Source organism: Adiantum capillus-veneris, chromosome 14, assembly GCF_014529385.1.
Source record: "Adiantum capillus-veneris isolate H3 chromosome 14, ASM1452938v2, whole genome shotgun sequence".
NCBI classification, from domain to species: Eukaryota; Viridiplantae; Streptophyta; class Polypodiopsida; order Polypodiales; family Pteridaceae; genus Adiantum; species Adiantum capillus-veneris.
In genome coordinates this window covers 20,431,307-20,444,655 of record NC_140944.1, presented here as the reverse complement: position 1 = coordinate 20,444,655, position 13,349 = coordinate 20,431,307, and positions in this window count along the sequence as shown.

Here is a 13,349-nt window from a genome sequence, read left to right as displayed (position 1 = left end):
CTTAGTAAGAAGGTACTCGTAGTTAGTCTATACAAAGTCAATGAAGCATCAGGTAGGCTTCATCCTACACCCATAAGCTCTATGTAGTGTGTAAACCGCTATGAGGCTAGGCTCTTTGTGAGAGCATCTACGGGGTTGTCTCTCGCTAGTGTGAACCTTGACAAGCTCAACGCGCTTGCCAACCAATAAATCTTGTATGACATGGTATTTGACGTCTATGTGCTTTGACTTTGAGTAAAACACCGGATTCTTTGCCAAAGCAATGAAACTTTGACTATCATAATATAGTACTGGAACCTCATCAATGCTCAAATCTCTCACTAGACGAGTTAACCATATGGCTTCCTTGCTGGTGTCAGATGTAGCAACATACTCTGCCTCAGTGGTAGATAAAGACGTGCAGTCTTAAAGACACAATCTCCAAGAGATAGCTGCTCCAACAAACATGAACACATAGCCAGATGTGGATCTTCTACTATCCACACAACCCGCATAATCCGCATCTGTGTAACCCACAATAGATACATCGCTGTTCCTGAAGAGTATACACTTGCTAGCTGTACCCGTCACCTATTTGAGGATTTTCTTCGTTGTGTACACAATCAATGATTAAAATGTGGTGTATACCTGGCTCAAACCGCTCGGCACACGTGATACTCTCATAGAGAATATCATTGCCTGGCTGCTGGATGGATTCTGCTCTCTCTAGATCAATAGTAGTATCTTGCACTTAAGGATTAGGTGCAACACTAATAGACTGAGTTGGTTTAGAGGCTACATCCTCAAAATGAACGTGTTTATACTCAATTTCTTTAATAGTATTCTTGTGCATCTTTGACTCATTGAAAATGACATGTGAATTGTGAATGATTTTGTGGGATTCTGGGTGCCTGAGATGATAGCCCATATCTCCATCTGTACCATAGCTAATAAAAATGCATTTGTGTGACCCAAGATCTAACTTGTGATAAAGTTCTTTGGGTACATGTGCATATTCCTCACATCTAAACACACATAGATGCTCATAGCTTGGAGTTTTTCTAGTCCACAATTCCTATGGAATCTTGAAATTCAAAGGAGAGCTAGGTGGACTATTGATAATGTGCACTGTTGTAAAAACAACTTCCCCCCAAAACTCTAGAGTAAGTTTCACCATAGAAATCATAGAGATAAATCGCTCTTGAATCATGCCATTCATTCTTTCAGCTGTCCCATTCTGAGTAGGTGTGTAGGGAGCAACAAACTGCCTCCATATACCTCTTTGATTGCAAAAATCCTTAAACTCCGTGGAGACATATTCTCCACCATTGTCCGTGCGAAAAGATTTGAGCTTTTTCCTTGATTGGTTCTCAATGATGGCAATGAATTTTTGGAATGTATAGAATACTTCTTCCTTACACTTAAGGCCCTATACACCCACACCTTTTTGGTAGAATCATCTATGAATGCGAGAAAGTAGTTTGCCCCCCTGGATCCTTGTGTGGCATTGGACCACACAAATCACTGTGCACTAAGTCTAGGGTTTGTGTAGTTTCTTGTTCAATGACAAGGATGTTAACCTAGTTTGTTTGTTGTATAGACAATTGTCACACAATGGAAAATCCATGTAATCTAACAAAGGTAAGTAGCCAAAACGTTGAAGTGTTTTCATTCCATTCTAGATAATATACCCTAGCGAGCTATGCCACAACTTAGTAGAGGGCAGCTCGGCAACATAGATAGAGTGGTTGTTGACACTCGATACAAACATAGATTACATGGATCCTTTTTTATGACCTTTCATCATGACAAGGTTGTTCTTGTGGATTAGCCAAGAACAATAACCAATGTAATCAAGGTTATCCAATTGCCCTAATATATATAGAAAGAAAGCTCTTTGTAAGCTTGGGCACATGTCTTTTTGCAATACAAAAGTAGTACCGTTATGCATCTGAAGCATCACATTACCAATGCCAATAATTTCAAGTTCATAGGAATCACCAAGCTTGACTATGCCATGCATGAACGCATAAGAGGAAAACCAATCTCTATGCAGTGTGACATGAAAACTTGCACCAGAATCTAGAATCCAATTCTGGGCATAACCCTTATCCTGTGCAACCAAAGCATCTGAAGTGAAAATGAGAACATCTGAGGATCTGATGTCACCTCTACATGAATCACTGATGGCATAACATTCATCACTAAAGGAGGAACATTTTCTACTATAGTGGTAGGTATGGGAGACTCAACCATGTTGATCTCCTCAATATTTACCATACTTTTGCCTTTGCCAAAATTAGCTTTTTGCAAGTTTGTCTGCTCTCTTAGGAAATTGCAACAATCCTTTTTGTAATAGCACTTTTTGTGGCAATGGTAACACTTGACATTTTTGGCATTGCGTTCTCTACTAGAGTTCCTATTTTTGCTCGAACTACAAAGATTTTTCTCTCTACTTTTTCTTTTCTTCTTGTTCTTGTCTAGTCCTCTTTGCTTCATTGAACTGCCAGCCATATACGCATCTCCATGACTAGCATCTTCAAGAGATTTATGCCAAATCTCTTTAGTGAGAAAGGCATTTGTGACATAATTGAACACAAAATTTCCATTCAAAGCTGAATTGCTAATGGCCGTGCAAAATATGGAATTGGGTAGCTTACAAGAATGTAGACTCGAGTTTGTTGTCAAAATCACTGAAACCTTGAGATGTCAACTAGCTGAACAAGGAGTTGAACTCATTTAAGTGTCCAAAAACTGTGCGGCTACCTTCTTTCATGCTGAGCTTCATAAGTTTTTTCATGAGAAAAAAATTGTTGGATTCACTTTTTCTCTCCCATGTTGATGAGCATAAGCTATCCTATAGACTTGGTTGTCGTCTTCCCTATGATGTGAAGAACATTGACTCGGCTAGATGTAGATGTATTGTAGCCATGTCTTTTACATCCAAAAGCTCCCACTGGCCTGCGTATATCCATCACCCTTTGCATGCTCTTTTAGCAATTTTGATAGACCTTTGTTAGTCAAAACATCCTTCATGAGCTCTTTCCACATGGTGAAGTTGCTGCCATCAAAATTGTGGATGAAATACTCCTCCTTTTTTGAAGAAGAAGCCATCACTTACAAGAGCTTTTGAGAGGTGCCAAACTATGACAAGAAGCTGCAAAAATTTGGGCAAAGTATCCCTTGTGTCAAGAGAAAAATCTCAACCAAAATAGTCTTTAAAGTGCCAACAATAAAACAACTCGCGGGAAAAATCCTGCAGAGTCTTCTTTGTATGAGGAGTCAAAACTCAACTCAAAACACACATAGAATGTGCCAATTGCACTAACTGGGCATACAAAAATAATATGTCGCTGCCAATAGACTTCCATATACAACGTCAAGCATAAAATCTGAACAAATACTGATAGTCGTTTTTCGACTCTCCATAATTGCCATAGTAAGTTACTCCACCCTACCAAATTCACCCAAACGCTATGGTTACCCTCACCCTTTCACTGTATATAGGTGCGTGTGAGTTAGGGGACTTTTCCCATATCTCCTTACTGAAATAAAAAACCCTCAATTAGCTAGTCATTGAGCTAGTTGAGCCAAAAAAATAAAAAATATAAAAAATATAAGTATATTATGGCCCATGCGTATGTAAATATTTCTTTGTATATAGGGCCAAAATAAAAGATTTTTTCATAATTATTTTGGTATTTATTTAAATATTTCTACCTAGGTGTGTGTTATTTATGCTTTGTACATTGCCTCACCATTACCACAATTTTTCTTACCATTTTTCATACTCTTTATTCCATATAGAAATATTTTCATGTAAGCTTCTCTTATATTTGGTGTAACTCCACCCCAATCAAAATCCAAAAAAAACTAGTTTTATTTATGTGTATATTTTTTCACTATTGTGATTTTTTCCTTCCTACATCTATTTTGTTTTCTTTCTAAAAAATTAGAACACCAAAAATATTTATCTTTTTATGGTAGTCTCATAATGAGAGAGATTTCTTTTGACCCCTTTATATTTTTTCCACTTATATTATTTATATTTGACATGTACATATTTTTTAGACCCCTCAATATTTGATTTTCTTAGTTGTACTATTCACTTATATCATGATCTCAACAATATCTTCAATTATAGACCTACCAAATAAGGTCAAGGGTAGGTGGCATGCATACATGCACTATGGAGGGCTCACTCTTGGAGGTATTCAAAAGAATCATCCAAAGAAGGACCCCACAAGGACCTTGTGCAGTGGAAAAAAACGGTCGATTTTGCTGAATTTTTAAAGTTCACTTGCTCTCCAAATTTGAAAAGGTGATACAAACAAACGTTGTAGCTTGTGGGCTGAACTTTTGCCTGAAATTTTTTCATATTTTTTTGAGCTACAAGCTATGATTTTATTAGTGGACCCCAGTTTTCCCATGTTATGCAGCCACACTCTCTCTTCCACTTTATCATTTTCCTCTTTCACACACACTTCTCCACTCATCATCCCCACCTCTCTCACCACTCCTCTCTGCACCCTACTCACCTTCTCCTCAACTTTGAAGAATAAGAGAAACCATGGTGAACTCATACCTCCCACACACAATTCCATTCCAAAATTGACCACCTAGTCTCATTTTTCCTCCTCCAAATTACCCATATCTATCAAAAAAACCACAAAATTCAGCCTCTTCTCTTAAAAGACAGCATCATGGTGGTTGATTACTCAGCTTCGATTACCTTGTCTCTCAAGGAAGGTCAAGAGTGGAGAAAAAATGTACCGTCAAAGCTAGTGGACCGTCAACAAGCGTCAAAATTGGCCCTACTCAAGACACTTGGAGCATCAACCTTGTAAGAAATCCACCTTTTCTTACCTCTTAAGAGTTTTTCTTCCTTATTTGTATCCTACATGGATACTCCCATTGTAAATATCCAATTCCATTTGTAAATTAATACTAACTCTACTAACACTAACCCACTATGAAAAGTCCTATCACCTCCATTTCTCTCCTCTCTCTTTCCCCACCAACTTCTTGATAATTCCAAGAAAAAGAAATTAGGTAAATTGCTGAAAATCTAACCCAACCATGGTTAGAGGAGTAACCCTAGCCTTCAAAATTGCTATAGAAGGAGGGTGTAGCTAGCACAAAAGGGGGAAGCCATAAGCAAAAGCACTATGCTATAGCTTGAGAAGCCAAGCTCAACCTCTCTAGAAGGAGCTCTTGAGTGGAAGCTCATTGTCTTATGCATGTGCATGTGTTGTAATAGGGGATTAGCAAGGGAACTCTATGCCATTGTAAGAGAGAGAGTGATCATTCAATTGAGAGTAGGAAATCTATCATTTCTCCTACTAGTGTAAGCCCAACATTTGCTGAATCAAGGAGGGTGGATTTGGACTAAGCTTGGATACTTTGTCTCCCTTCCAACGTGAAGTAATGGACAACAATGATGCGTAAGTGTCTTGGTGTTTTTTGTTAAGTTCTTGATAGCTTGTCTCTGGTGTTGTCATCAATCTAGCCATAAATCCCACATACTGTAAGAGGGCGACAGGGTGGAGAGGACTCCCCTGGCCTTAAGACAGTGATTGGGGTGGCTTTTCTTGTGATGTGTTGTGGTGAAATTTATGCAAGCTATGTTGAACAAATACTAATCTCACTTTGATTTGTCATGACAGATTTGTAAGAAGGTATTAATGCAACAAGCACCCCCTCCCCCTTTCTCTCTCTTTCTTACATATATATATATTTATGTTTGCTTGATCATTAACGATACACTTCAAAGCAGCCCGAGCACCATCTCTCTCTCTCTCTCTCTCTCTCTCTCTCTCTCTCTCTCTCTCTCTCTCTCTCTCTCGTGTTTTAGTGTGTGAGGGTGTTCCATTGGTGTTAGGGTTAGTGTAAATTCCTTGCTTGTTGGTGGGTTGCTCTAACGATTCTCCTCTTTTGCGTCCTAGTTCGCTCTTAAACTAGGTGGTGCCCCTTGTGTAGTTGGGATTTGGCTGTGGGTTTGTTGTTTTGGTTTGTGTTGTGTTGTGCCCCAGTCCCATTGAGTAGCACGGGAGCCTTGAAGGGTGTCTAGAGGTTGCTCTTCTTGTTGCCCGCCCCGGACCGCCTCAAATTGGAGCCCCCACTGAGGACAGGTTTGTGTATGTTTTGTGAAGGCTCAACCTTTAGCATAATCAAGTAGCTTGCATGAATCATGAGAATTTGTATGATCCCTTCATTCCCATTGCAAGGCAAAAGGTACACATAATTGTTAGTACTAAGTTGCAATTTCAGCGAGTAATTCGTAGAATTTTAGGTCCTATTAGGTTGGTAGAGATAAACGCATCAGTAAATCCTTTTATTTTGCCTCTCATTAGGTACGACCTTAGTTTGGACATCTATATTTTTGTTTTGTTTTAAGAATTAGGTCATGCATATAGACCATGGATAATGGCCCAGGAATACAGGTTTTTCCCTTTCATTTCACTCCACACATTAGAGTAAACATTGCAATTAGTAGAAAAATCCATTTTCAACAACGTATGGTATTCATGTTTGGTGCCCAAAGAGTAGGAGAAATTCTTGCGTCACCAAACCCTGTCATTCTACCTCTTATTGATTATCATAGGTCATTTGATGTGAATATTTTTATTTTGTTGTAGAATAGATTGCAATTTAGAAAATATTATTGTGTAAATCTTTTAAATAAATAAAAAACAAAAACGCGTCACTTTGAAATCAATTCAATGGAGAGCCTGGAGAGGATGCAGAATTATTTCTAGCGAATTTCAAGATGTCTTGCCGTATCAAGAGGATAGTAACTGATCAAGAACGTGTAGAAATGTTTGAGGTGGTCCTTAGGAAAGATGCTAGCACTTGGTTTGACTCTTTTCCTGAGGAAGTTAAAGGGAATTACACGGAAGTTTTGAATCGTTTCAAGAAATACTTCTTTGATCCCCAAAACACTCAGAAATTATGGCAAGACATTGTTTCTCATAAGCAAAAAGACTTAGATGACTACTACTTATACAAGCAAGAGTTCCTACGTCTTTGGGCTCTATGGATACGAAATGTTGCTAACCCTGGTGATGGTGCATAATTTTTAAAGAAGGAGAGGTTCATAGCCGGACTCTTTCCTGACCTTAAGGTAAAAGTTGAGGCGGGTGCACCTGCTACTTTTGATGCAGCGGAAACTAGGGCTGCTGAGAAGTATAGGAAACTCAAGTGCTTAAGGGGAGGGGTTCCAATAGAAGGTCTTAGACCCAAAGGTAAGTCACAAGAATCAACATCTAGGGAGCTTCCTGAGGTAACGACTGAAGTAATTGAGAAGTTAAATGAATCTTTAAGCAGCCTGTCAATTCACCTTGCACAAGCTGTAGGTCCAAAGGGACAAGCAAAGAAGTCAGAAGAGAGAGATCCACGAACTAGGAGAGTCTTGCAATGTTGGAATTGCGGAGAGTCTGGACATGGGATGTATAATTGTCCTTGGCCCCGTGGAGAGCCAGGGAGACCTAACTTGAATTACCCAGTGATGAATGCAGGAGAAGGAGCTGGTCAACAACCAAGGCTTCTACAAAGGCCAAATGGACCAAGACCACCTCCACAAGGGGTAGAAGGAGTTCCACCTTTTCCAAATCCAAATGTGCATGTGGTAGAGGTGACAAATTCAAATGAGGTTGACATGGAAGCCAATGGCATTAAGCGTGGCCGAGGAAAAGGTAAAGAGAAAGAAGGAGTCACATCACAGAGTGGCCATGGACAAGGCATGAAGGCAAAGGAAACCAAGGAAACCAAGAGGACTCGACGTCGTATCAACCTCCAAGACTTCCCTCTTGGACATGGTATGGCTCCGTACAACTTGTTGGAAGACATGAGAGGTAAGGGTCCTGATATTTCATGGCCTCAATTTCTTGCATTATGTCCACAAGTTAGGAGGGATTTAACAAGGGCAGTTAGCACTAGGAGAAAGGTAAAAGAGAGTGTGCCTGTTGTAAAAATTGCACAAGCTGAAATGAATGAGGACATTACACCGGTGCTAGACTGTTACATCAAAGGAAGATTGGTTAGGAAAGGTCTAGTGGATGGGGGTGCACAAATTTGCATCATGACAGAGGGACTCATGCAAAGACTAGGCATGCACATCCATGAGACACATGAAATCAAAGTCAAGATGGCAAACAATAGCAAGGCTAGGTGTGTAGGCATTTGTAAAAATGTCTTTGTAGAGGCCTTTGGCATTAAGAAAGCGGTGGATTTTTATGTTATGTTGACCAAGGGAAGTGGTTATCCATTTATCCTAGGAAGACCATGGCTAATGAAAATGCGAGCTTTGCAGGATTGGGAGAGTGGGAAATTAATTTGCAGGAATGACAATCATAAGACGGTTGTCTTTGACATGAAGGAGCAACGCCAAGAGGAGATCCATGAAGAATCATCTCAAAGTGAGACGGAAGAAGGTTGGACCGATAGCACTTCAGAAGAAGAAAGTAGCGGCAGCATTACTGAAGAGGAGTCTTCCATCGAAGTCATGGGGGTAAGGTTTAAGCCAAGCAACCAAGAGACCTCTTGTCAAGGCTTGGAGGAGGTAGGTCCTCAAGAGAACGAAGGTGTTCAAGATGAAGGGATGCTGGAAGGTATGCTATCAACAACACTTACAAAGGATGAAAGAGAGGAGTTCAAATGTGTGCTAAGGAAGTTTCCTAGGCTTTTTGCTAAAGACTACACCGACGTGCGTGGGGTAGATGTTGTTCAACACAAGATTGAGTTAAAGCCTGAGGCCACACCTAAAGCTCAGAAGCTACGAAGGCTAGGAGTTATAAAGGAACAGGCTCTACTCAAGGAGGTAAGAAAGCTTTTAGTAGTAGGTTTCATTTATCCAGTGGAGAATTCAGAGTGGGTCTCTCCTGTTGTTGTCACTCCTAAGAAAAATGGCAAGTGGAGGATGTGTGTGGATTACCAGCCCCTCAATGAGGCAACAAAAAGAGATCACTTTCCCCTCCCATTTCAGGATGAGATACTAAATGAGGTAGCTGGTCATGAGAAGTACACTGTGTGTGATGGCTACTCAGGCTACTTTCAAATAGGTATCGCATTGGAAGATCAATTGAAAACAACCTTTATCACTCCTTGGGGTTGTTATGATTTTAGAGTCATGCCATTTGGTCTGACAAATGCTCCTGCAACATTCCAACGTTTCATGAACATGGTGTTTCAAGCATTCTTTGGAAAGTCAATTAGGGTGTTCATTGATGATTTCTGCATTTATAGCTCAAAATCATTGCATTTACAAAGGGTAGAAGAAGGGTTAAAGAAGCTCTACGACATGGGAGGTCAACTCAACCCTGACAAGTGCCACATAGGTGAGGATGAAGTGATCTTGCTCGGTCACAAGGTTTCCTATAAAGGCATTGAGGTGGATCCTTCAAAGGCAAAGGCTCTTATTGAGCTCCCATCACCGAAGAGTCTTAAGGAGGTCATCTCCTTCATTCAGAAGGTGAAGTATATGTCACGCTTCATTCACTTAGCCTCGGAGTTGCTTCATCCTTTGCAAAAGTTGACACAACAAGTAGAATTTGCATGGTCTCATGAGCTTGAAGAGTATTTTTGTAACATTAAAGTCATTTTGTCAGAGCTACCAACACTCATGCCTCCTTGTTGGGAGTACACATTCTTTGTTAGCTCTAGTGTTGGAAGGGAAACAATTGGTGCTGTGTTGCTACAACAAGATCCCCACAGTACAAGGATGCGAACCATCTACTTTGCTAGTAGGGTCATGAATGCTTTGGAGAGAGACTACACAGAAGCAAAACTCATGATGCTTTCTCTCATGTTTGTGGTGAGAAAGTTTAGATCCTACCTGCTCCCAAAACCTTTTGTAATCCTCACCGCAGAGAATTTGTTCCCTTGGGTGTCATCTCAAATGAATCTTAGTACTAGGATCTCAAAGTGGATTATGGAGTTGCAAGAGTTTCAATACTCTTTCAAGGTAGAAGATAGTGTGCGTGCACAATTGGCAGGGATTCTCACTTATAGGGTGCATGAAAAGGAGATTAAGGTGCCTGAAGTAAAGACCCTACCATTGCCACCACCAAAAAGTATTCCTAATGCTTTTACCTTGTTCTTTGATGGAGCTTTTCGTCGAGCCACAGGAAAAGTAGGGGGAGGGCTAGTGTTGCTCAACCCAAGTGGAGAGGTGGTCATGAAAGAGAAGTTCAATCTACCAAGTTCAACTAGCAACAATGAAGCAGAATACGACACACTACTTCATGGTTTGAAGATGTGCATTGGCCAAGGGATAAAACGTCTCATGGTAAAGGGAGATGCACTTCTCATTGTTAAACAGATTTTAGGCATTTGGGCATGCAAGAATGAAAGATTAAGGACAAAAGTTCATGCCATTCGTAAGATGTTTAATCAATTTGAGGAGGTGCAATTATATCATATTCCTAGGAAACAAAATGAAGATGCTGATTTACTTGCACAACAAGCCGTTGCATGTGTAAAGAAAGAAGTACAGGTCATCATGGTGGCGGCTGCTGTGAAGCAACCGAGGTACCAGGGATTGGAGTTATTGGCTCCCATCATTGGCTACATTTTGGAGGGTGAGTTTCCACCAGACTTCACAAAAGCTCAGAAGAGGAGACTCATGAAGAAGGCAAGCATGTATCTCTTCCTAGAAGGCTCCCTCTATCAAAGAGGGAAGGATAAAGTGTGTAGAAGAGTACCAACTATCGCGGAAATTCCAGCCATTCTAAAAGGTTTGCATGAAGAGGCATGTGGTGGTCATTTTTCCCAAGAATTAACTGTGAAGAAGATTTTGCTTGCGGGGTATGTTTGGCCAAGTCTGCATGTGGATGTCCAACATTGGTGTAAAAGTTGTCACAATTGTCAGGTAAATGGGAATAGAAGATTGATTTATGGTCCAAGGCAAATCGTGCTTGCAAATGGACCCTTTGAAAAGTGGGGCATTGATGCTATGGGTCCTCTGCCTAGGACAAAAAATGGTAAACTCTACATTCTAGTGGCTGTAGACTATATGACTAGGTGGGTGGAAGCACAAAGTGTGGCAAAGGTAAATGAGAGGACAGTGAGCAAATTCGTCTACACTCACATTTGTTGTAGATTTGGCACACCTTTGGAGATTGTTTCTGATAATGGTCCAGGGTTTAGAAAGGGATTGCTCACAGAAGTTTGTGAAGAACTTCGCATTCTACATCGTCACAGTACACCCTACTATCCCCAATCAAATGGTTTGGTAGAAAAAGCTAATGGTGTCATTGCAGGCATCATTAGAAAGATGGTGAAAAACAAGACAAAGTTGTGGGATGACTTCTTGGATGGTGCCTTGTGGGCGTATCGAACCACATATAGGGAAGCCACGGAGTTCACACCATTTCACTTGGTCTATGGTCAAGAGGCTTTACAGCCAATTGAACTAAACATTCCAACAATGCGACTTCATGGCAAATCAGCACAAGATGATGAAGAAGCATGGATGGATCGACTTCTTACCTTAGCTGAGCTTGAGTGGAAAAGAGTGCTATAAGAGGAAAGCCACACAGACAAAGGAGAAGCTTGACAAGAAACTGAAGGACAAAGGCATCAATGAAGGAGATCTTGTGCTAAGGTATGACAATCGACTCGATAATTGTTTTGATGCCAAATTTGAAACAGGATGGCAGGGGCCATACATAGTCAAGAAGGCTTTCAATTCAAGTTACTATCAACTTATGGACTTGAATGGGAAAGAGCACTCCAGGAAGGTAAACCGCTATCGCTTGAAGCCTTACTTGAGTCGCCTTCTACCAAAGGATCTACCAGAGCAAAAGGCAACTATCCCATGTAAGTATTGTTCTATGAAGCATGCGTGTAACTCCAACCAAAATTCTGAGGGGCCAAACAATGAAGATCTCGTCAAGGACTCTGAAGCACTCTCTTTGGAAAAGATGCTCTATAATGGTACATGAATATACCATCATCCTGGGGGAGGGCTAATGATAGCCGTTTTTCGGCTCTCCATAATTGCCACAGTAAGTTACTCCACCCTACCAAATTCACCCAAACGCTATGGTTACCCTCACCCTTTCACTGTATATAGGTGCGTGTGAGTTAGGGGACTTTTCCCATATCTCCTTACTGAAATAAAAAACCCTCAATTAGCTAGGCATTGGGCTAGTTGAGCCAAAAAAATATAAAATATAAAAAATATAAGTATATTATGGCCCATGCGTATGTAAATATTTCTTTGTATATAGGGCCTAAATAAAAGATTTTTTCATAATTATTTTGGTATTTATTTAAATATTTCTACCTAGGTGTGTGTTATTTATGCTCTGTACATTGCCTCAACATTACCACACTTTTTCTTACCATTTTTCATACTCTTTATTCCATATAGAAATATTTTCATGTAAGCTTCTCTTATATTTGGTGTAACTCCACCCCAACAAAAATCCAAAAAAAACTAGTTTTACTTATGTGTATATTTTTTCACTATTGTGATTTTTCCCTTCCTCCATCTATTTTTTTTTTTCTAAAAAATTAGAACACCAAAAATATTTATCTTTTTATGGTAGCCTCATAATGAGAGAGATTTCTTTTGACCCCTTTATATTTTTTCCACTTATATTATTTATATTTGACATGTACATATTTTTTAGACCCCTCAATATTTGATTTTCTTAGTTGTACTATTCACTTATATCATGATCTCAACAATATCTTCAATTATAGACCTACCAAATAAGGTCAAGGGTAGGTGGCATGCATACATGCACTATGGAGGGCTCACTCTTGGAGGTATTCAAAAGAATCATCCAAAGAAGGACCCAACAAGGACCTTGTGCAGTGGAAAAAAACGGTCGGTTTTGCTGAATTTTTAAAGTTCACTTGCTCTCCGAATTTGAAAAGGTGATACAAACAAAAGTTGTAGCTCGTGGGCTGAACTTTTGCCTGAAATTTTTTCATATTTTTTTGAGCTACGAGCTGTGAGCTATGATTTTATTAGTGGACCCCAGTTTTCCCATGTTATGCAGCCACACTCTCTCTTCCACTTTATCATTTTCCTCTTTCACACACACTTCTCCACTCATCATCCCCACCTCTCTCACCACTCCTCTCTGCACCCTACTCACCTTCTCCTCAACTTTGAAGAATAAGAGAAACCATGGTGAACTCATACCTCCCACACACAATTCCATTCCAAAATTGACCACTTAGTCTCATTTTTCCTCCTCCAAATTACCCATATCTATCAAAAAAACCACAAAATTCAGCCTCTTCTCTTAAAAGACAGCATCATGGTGGTTGATTACTCAGCTTCAATTACCTTGTCTCTCAAGGAAGGTCAAGAGTGGAGAAAAAATGTACCGTCAAAGCTAGTGGACCATCAACAA